Source organism: Mandrillus leucophaeus, unplaced genomic scaffold (assembly GCF_000951045.1).
Source record: "Mandrillus leucophaeus isolate KB7577 unplaced genomic scaffold, Mleu.le_1.0 Scaffold136, whole genome shotgun sequence".
In the NCBI taxonomy this organism is placed as follows: Eukaryota; Metazoa; Chordata; class Mammalia; order Primates; family Cercopithecidae; genus Mandrillus; species Mandrillus leucophaeus.
Genome location: NW_012101321.1, coordinates 1 through 7,319, shown reverse-complemented (window position 1 = coordinate 7,319; position 7,319 = coordinate 1). Strand labels below are relative to the sequence as shown.

Genomic DNA, 7,319 nt, shown 5'->3' with positions numbered 1-7,319 from the left:
TGAGAGGGAGTTTCGCTCTTGTTGCCCAGGCTGGAGTGCAGAGGCACCATCTCAGCTCACCGCAACCTCCGCCTCCTGGGTTCAAATGATTCTCCTGCCTCAGCCTCCTAAGTAGCTGGGATTACAGGTGCCCACCACCACACCCGGCTAATTTTTATATTTTTAGTAGAGACGGGGTTTCACCATGTTGGCCAGGCTGGCCTCAAACTCCTGACCTCAGGTGATCTGCCTGCCTCAACCTCCCAAAGTGCTGCGATTACAGGTGTGAGCCACCATGCTGGGCATTATTATCTCCTTTAAAAGGTAAATGGTACAGAAAGGATAGAGGCAGGGAACTCGGGTCTGCAGATAGCTGGTACAGAGACCTTTCCACTAATTCTCCAGTCTTGCTACAAAACCTACTTCTGCACTCCAGCTTCCCACTGAAAAGACCTCAGAATCAACATGACTGTCAACTCTTGCAAATCAGCACTCCCAAAATGCTCAGGTGTCCTTTCAAAATGCCTGCCCTTTGGCTGTGCTTTCATTCCATCTCCATTCTCCCTCTCCACGTTTTCACCTCGGTCTGCATTGATATTTTTCTCTTCCCCACAAAGAAAACTAGATCTAGTCATAGCCAGTAGAGACAGTGCTGTGAGAAAGTAATTACAAGACCTGAAAGATATATATGTTTTCCTAAACTTTGGAAATGCAGGGGGATGACAGAGGAAGAGTGTATATGTGTGTTGTATATAAGTATATGTGTTTTGATAAATATAATTTTCTGAATTATCAGAATAGGCTAGATTAAATAGACTAGATTAAGTTACTTATCCAAGCTCATACAATTTCAAATTGACCTCCAAATTTCAGTGACTCATTACAGTAGTTTTTTCTTATTCATGCCCCTGCCAATGTGGGCTGTGGGTAGAGAAGTCCTCTGCTCCGTATGGTCACTCAGGAGTCCAGGCTGATGGAGCACTGCTGGTCACTGTGGCAGAGAGACAATGCCCTTTGTCCAAGAGCACACAGCACATTGTCACTGTATTCACAGCACATTGTCCATGCCTAACTGCAAGGGGGCTAGGAAGTCGGGGAGGGCACGTGGCTATTTGGTGAGCCAGAAATATCTCTGCTACAGTGACATAGAGAATTGAAATGTATTCCTTTTCTGTCCTAGAATAGCTTCACAGGGGAAAAAGGGTCTGAGCCATAGGAATTCAGAGCTGCAGAAATATGAATGAACTGCTTCCATTCATATTTATGTCCATTCATTAAGTATAAAGGATATTATCAGACTTGCATTGCCTTTTATGTTTCTACCGTAAGTACTTCCACCTATATTCTGACAGATTTTTAAAAATCAAGAAGATACCTTTTCTCCTTAATTTTTCCTGAAACAACAGGCAGACTTTATCCTAATTAGGACAAGCAATATGTGAAAGCTAAAGTTTCCTCCTGTGCCACGCTCTGGGGGTGGGGGTAGAGATCGTCCGCACTTGTTCACCAGTGTGTCACTCCTACCCTCCCCTGCTCTCCTCAGCCAGCCGCTCCCTCCCCACAGCTGTCCGTTAGCATGTATTCAGTCCTGGCTGAAATCTGATAACTGGGTTTGCAATTCGTTTTTTGAATGGAAGGTACAAAAAGCACTAAACCTGAAACTTAGAAGTAAAAGAGACTTTTTTTGTATGCCACCACGAACTGCTTGAAATCGTGTCCCCAGATCCTCTTTTCCCTCCAGTTTGCAGAGTCCCAGTTAAAGCATGGCTCCTCTGAGCACTGAGGACTTGGTAAAAGGACTCTCAGAGGCAGTGGAGACAGTTCTGCTCTGCATCTAATTCGGGCCAAAGGAGTCAAGTGTCTGTGACCTTGACGCTGGGGATGGGGTGTGGAGTTATTTCCCAGGACACCTGATTCCCATAAACCCCAGTCATACCTTCTACTGAATAAATGATAGCACAACCCTCATGTGGGGCCCTGCAAGACGTTCTGATGTTTGGACTAGAAATTGCTGAATTTAGAATGGCGGATTTCCAGATCTGTGATTCTAAAAGAGAAAAGAGTCAAGAAAAAAAAGGGGGGAGCTTCTCGGAAATAAAATTCCAAGCAGAGAAATATGAACGAGCCGGGGGCCTGAGCAGGGCGCGCTGCCCGGAGCTGCCTAGATTGCGCTGCCGGCCACGTCCCCGCGCCGAGCCGTGAGCTCCTTCCTACCGTCCTAGGGCCGCCGGGCCGCCGCGGGCCTGCTGAGCCCGAATGCGTCTGTTACCAGAGTGGAGAGTCTACCTTCGTCTCACATGTGCCACAAAGGATGGCATGGCCCGGGAGTGCCCCACCACGTGGCTTTCACCCCCTGCAAAGCCGGACCTCGCCCAGTGACACAGTGTCAAGCCCGCAGCTCTCCAAGGAGGAAGACGGCCCAGGCTGGGGGCATGCCTTCAGCCGCGGCCTCTGATCCCTTGGCCAAGCAGGAGAGAACTAGTAGCAGCCTGAGGAGCTGGCTGGCTGGGAGCCTCAGGGAATCGCACAACCTTGCTCCCAGCTCACGCGCAAGATGTGGACAGCTCTTGTGGTCATTGGGATTTTCTCCTTGTCCTTATCGGAAAGTCATGCGGCATCCAATGATCCACGCAACTTCGTCCCTAACAAAATGTGGAATGGGTTAGTCAAGAGGAATGCATCTGTGGAAACAGTTGATAATAAAACGTCGGAGTAATAAAACTTCTGCCTAACCACGGCAGCAACTTCTCCTGTCACATTGACCAAAGGGACTTCGGCAGCCCACCTCAACTCTACGGAAGTCACAACAGAGCACACAAGCAGGACAGACTTGAGTGAACCAGCAACTTTAGGAAGTGCAGCTGATGGTGCGGCCTCGTGTACGACTGAGACCTCCAGTGCTCCCACGACTGAGGCCTCCAGTACGACTGCAGCCTCCAGTGCTCCCACGACTGCGGCCTCCAGTATGACTGCAGCCTCCAGTGCTCCCACGACTGCGGCCTCCATTATGACTGCAGCCTCCAGTGCTCCCACGACTGCAGCCTCCAGCACTCCCGCGACACTCGTACCCATCACGCCCATATCCACATCCACTACCGCCACTGGGCATCCATCTCTCAGCACAGCCCTGGCACAAGTGCCAAATAGCAGCACGGTGCCAAGAACAGCAACCCTGGCCACGTTGGCCACACATGCTCAGACTGTGGCCACCACAGCAAACATGGGCAGCCCCATGAGCACTCGGCCAAGTCCTTCCAAGCACATGCCCAGTGACATCATGGCAAGCCCTGCAGCCCCTACGCGTCCCCAGGCACAAGGTCCCATTAGCCAGGTGTCAGTGGACCAGCCTGTGGTTAACACAACCCCAGAGCCCACCCCCAACCTCACAGTGGTGACCACCACCAAGGCACAAGCCAAGGAGCCAACTGCCAGCCCAGTGCCAGTGCCTCACACCAGCCGAACCCCTGAGGTGGAGGCCACGTCCCCCACGACACAGCCAAGCCCCACGCCATACACCCAGAGAGCCGCTGGGCCAAGCACACCCCAGGCACCGGAGCAGGTAGCGACTGAAGCCACACCAGGTACTGATTCCACTGGGCCAACACCCAGGAGCTCAGGGGGCCCTAAGATGCTAGCCATGGACTCCTGCCAGCCCAGCACCCAAGGCCAGTACCTGGTGGTCACCACTGCGCCCCTCACCCAGGCCGTGGTGGACAAAACTATCCTCCTGGTGGTGCTGTTACTCGGGGTGACCCTTTTCATTACAGTCTTGGTTCTGTTTGCCCTGCAGGCCTATGAGAGCTACAAGAAGAAGGACTACACCCAGGTGGACTACTTAATCAATGAGATGTATGCGGACTCGGAAATGTGAGGGGGCGGGGCCTGGCGGGAAGCTGGGCCCCTTCCTTGTCCTTTCGTTTTGCCTTTGAGACCAAACCAAGTACTTCCAAATTCTTTTGGTGCAATTTAGGAGATATGCCAGATGCTTAAACACATTTAATTGCTGTCAGGTTAATTCCATGATCACTAAAGAGTTGCTACTTTTTTCAAAAAAAAAAGAAATATAAATGAGTCTATTGTTGGGGAAAGGGCACCTTTGGAAGCTGATGTGTGTCCTGCTGGTTCTGCCCTGTGGTCTCTCTTTCTTGATCAGGCCTGCTTCCTCCTGGTGTTCCGCAGGCCTGGAGTGAGGTCCTGTTCCGGTCCTCATCAGACCTACACCCGCCATGCTTTTGGTTTCTCTCTTCTCCAAATCCCTGGCTGAGTTGGACAGTCCTGAGGCTCAATTTTTTTCCTGCCATTCCTACAAATCTGCATCCAACCCCTCGGGCATAAGGTATTTTATTGGCAATTCACTGAGAAAAACAGAAGAGGGTCAGACATATGCAATGATGGAGAAATCCCAGAGGTGGCCAACATCTCAGGGCCTCAGAGCAGCCATTCCCAGAGGGGACAGCAAGGTCGGCTGCCCCCTGTCCCTGCCCCCTCCTTTATTGTCCCGTTTGCTCCACCACAGCCTCCCCCTGCTCCAGCACCTGGGTGGCTCTCCTCGGGATGGGAGTGGCTGTCCAGGTGTGGAAGGCAGTAGTGAAAGCACAGGTGCCGTTGGAGTGTCCCAGATGATGATTCACATCTCAGGGAACTTCAGATGAGAGGTTTAACTTCAATGAAAGATTTTTCTCCCCAAGGGAAAGTCACCTTCAGGTGCTTCCTCATAGGACCTTAATGGATAGATACACGCTACAGAGGGCCCATCAGGGAGCTCACATTTTAAAGGTGGGAGGAGGGAGGCAGAACAGAACAGCACGATAAAGAGGCCATGGGACCTTCAGCCTAAGTGGTACTTGCTAACTCAGATGCCCAGAGCAGGCCAGGCAACAAGACAGAGCTGCCCTGGGTCCATATGGCATCTCTGTGTCATTGATGCAATGGGGACGTTCTTCTGGGACAGGCATCCCCATGTTCGGGCCACTACTCAGCAAGCAGAGCCTGAGCACCTTCCAGGCCCCGGTACCATGGCAAGGAGCCTCGCACATGACACACCTGCTCTCTGTGTGCGGTGCCCGGGTATGGCAGCAGGGAGGACCGCGGAGTTTGCTTTCACTAGGGCTGTCACTCAGCCACATGCCCTATAGGCCTGACGTTGTCAGATCTTTCCATTTTGCAAGAGACACTAAGGTTCAGACTGTAATAGGAACTCTCCTGATTTATAAACATAGGCGGCTGTTTAAAATATTTTAAACATCACGTGGGCCCAATGAAACAATGAGTAGCTTCCGAAGCAGAAGGTCAGGAAGTCCAGGCCCCAAGTGTGCTCAGGCTTGAGGGAAAGCCCTTAAGGTGACAGCGGTGGGATTCTAGAGTGTGAGGCAGAGAAGAAAGGCAAGCGAAGAAGCTCTAGGCCTTTCACTCGGGGTGGACCATGAGGAAAATGAACTGTGGGAATGCTCTGCTTTTTCTTGTTTCTGTGCCTTCTATTATGAGAAAGGCAGGAGGCTGGGCCTGGTGGCACACGCCTGTAATCTCAGCACTTTGGGAGACTGAGATGGGAGGATTGCTTGAGCCCAAGAGTTCAAGATAAGGCTGAGCAACATAGCAAGACCATATACAGAATAGACAGGCATGGTGGCACACACCTGTAGTACTAGCTACTCAGAAGGCTGAGGTGGGAGGATTGCTTGAATCCAGGAGTTTGAGGCTACAGTGAGCTGTGATCACATCACTGCACTCCAGCCTGGGAGACAGAGCAAGACTCCATCTCTAAAAAATAAAATTAAAAAGGAGGAGAGCTGGAGAAGGTGGAACAGGCTAAGAGTGAAAGGAAGGTTCACACTGAAGTAGCACTCAGCTTCTGCAACAGTCCAGACTTCTGGCCTAGCAAGGCCATCATAAGAGCTGACACATTAGTGTAGACAAAACGGCAGACACCATTTTAGGCATTTCAACTCATTTAATCCCATCAACATCCCTATTCAACAGGTCTTGGTATAATCCTCACTTTACAGATTAGTACATTGAGACACAGAGAGGTTAAATCACTTGCCCAAGGTCACACAGCTAGCAAACGGCAGAGCTGGGATTTGCACCCAGGCAGCCTGGCTCCAGAGCTCATGTTCTTAGCCACTACCTCCGCTCAGCATGAGAAACATGGCAGACAACACTCAGCTTCAGGGGACATGGCAGACAACATTTATCTTTGAGAATCCCGGGGAAACAGAGGGAACCAGAAGACTGCAGAGAGACGTGATGTGTCCTGATTTTTTCTTTTGAAAAGCTTTAAATAAGGTATATTCATACAAAAATACAGACAATAAAACAATGACATACCTGTGTACCCACCGCCCAGATTAAGACGTAAACGTTTCAGTTATTTGTTGCCTGTGGCCCTTCTACACCCATTTGCTCCCTCCTCACTTCCCTGCCTGTTTGTACAATTTTGCCACATCTGTGTATATTCATAAATGGCATATCGAATAGTTGTGCAAGTTTTAAAACTTTATATAAATGGTACTACACACACACACACACACACACACACACACATTTTTTGGGACAGGGTCTCAGTCTGTCACCCAGCAGACTGGATGCAGTGGTATGCTCACAGTTCACTCCAGCCTCAACCTCCAGGGCTCAAGTGATCCTCCCACCTCAGCCTCCCCAGCACTGAGACTACAAGCACACACTACCACGCCTGGCTAATTTTAACATTTTTATACCTAGTTTTGCCATGTTGCACAGGCTAGTCTCAAACTCCTGGGCTCAAGCAATCCACCCACCCACCTCAACCTCTTGAGTAGCTGGGACCACAGGCTCACACCACCACATCCAGCTAATTTTTAATGTTGTTGTTGAGATGGGGGTCTCATTATGTTTCCCAAACTGGTCTCAAACTTCTGGGCTCAAGTGATCCTCCCACTTCGGCCTCTCAAAGTGCTGGGATTACAGGTGTGAGGCACCATGCTCACCTATACTATATTTTATGTAACTCATTTATTCCCTTCAGCAACATATGTAACTCATTTATGCCTTCAGCAACATGTTTTTTGAACCCTGTGGTTTTGAGATTCATCTATGTGACACATGAATTTTACATTCACTTATTTTTGTACTGTTATGCCCAGACCGTTTATTCCCCGAAGAAGACCACCAGAGTCCAGAGTCAAAGCTAAGCAGCAAGGATCTTTATTACAGGTTCGAACCTGGAACTCTCCCTCGCTCGAGAAACGAGACGGGTAGGGGAGCTCCCCCACTGAGCTCCGAACAATGTTATATAGTCTAAGAAAAGTGGGCATAGAGTTATTATACAAATCAGATATATGATTGGCTAGTGTTTGAACAAG

The 7,319-nt window shown here is 49.9% G+C and overlaps 1 pseudogene across 1 annotated transcript; it reads left to right on the top strand.

Moving 5' to 3' along the window:
• The first annotated feature begins 2,533 nt into the window (after nt 1-2,533).
• Nucleotides 2,534-4,031, top strand: LOC105534493 (annotated as a pseudogene). The gene has a single exon (XR_001005287.1). The product of XR_001005287.1 is annotated as an uncharacterized protein C11orf24 pseudogene (transcript).
• The last annotated feature ends 3,288 nt before the right edge of the window (nt 4,032-7,319 follow it).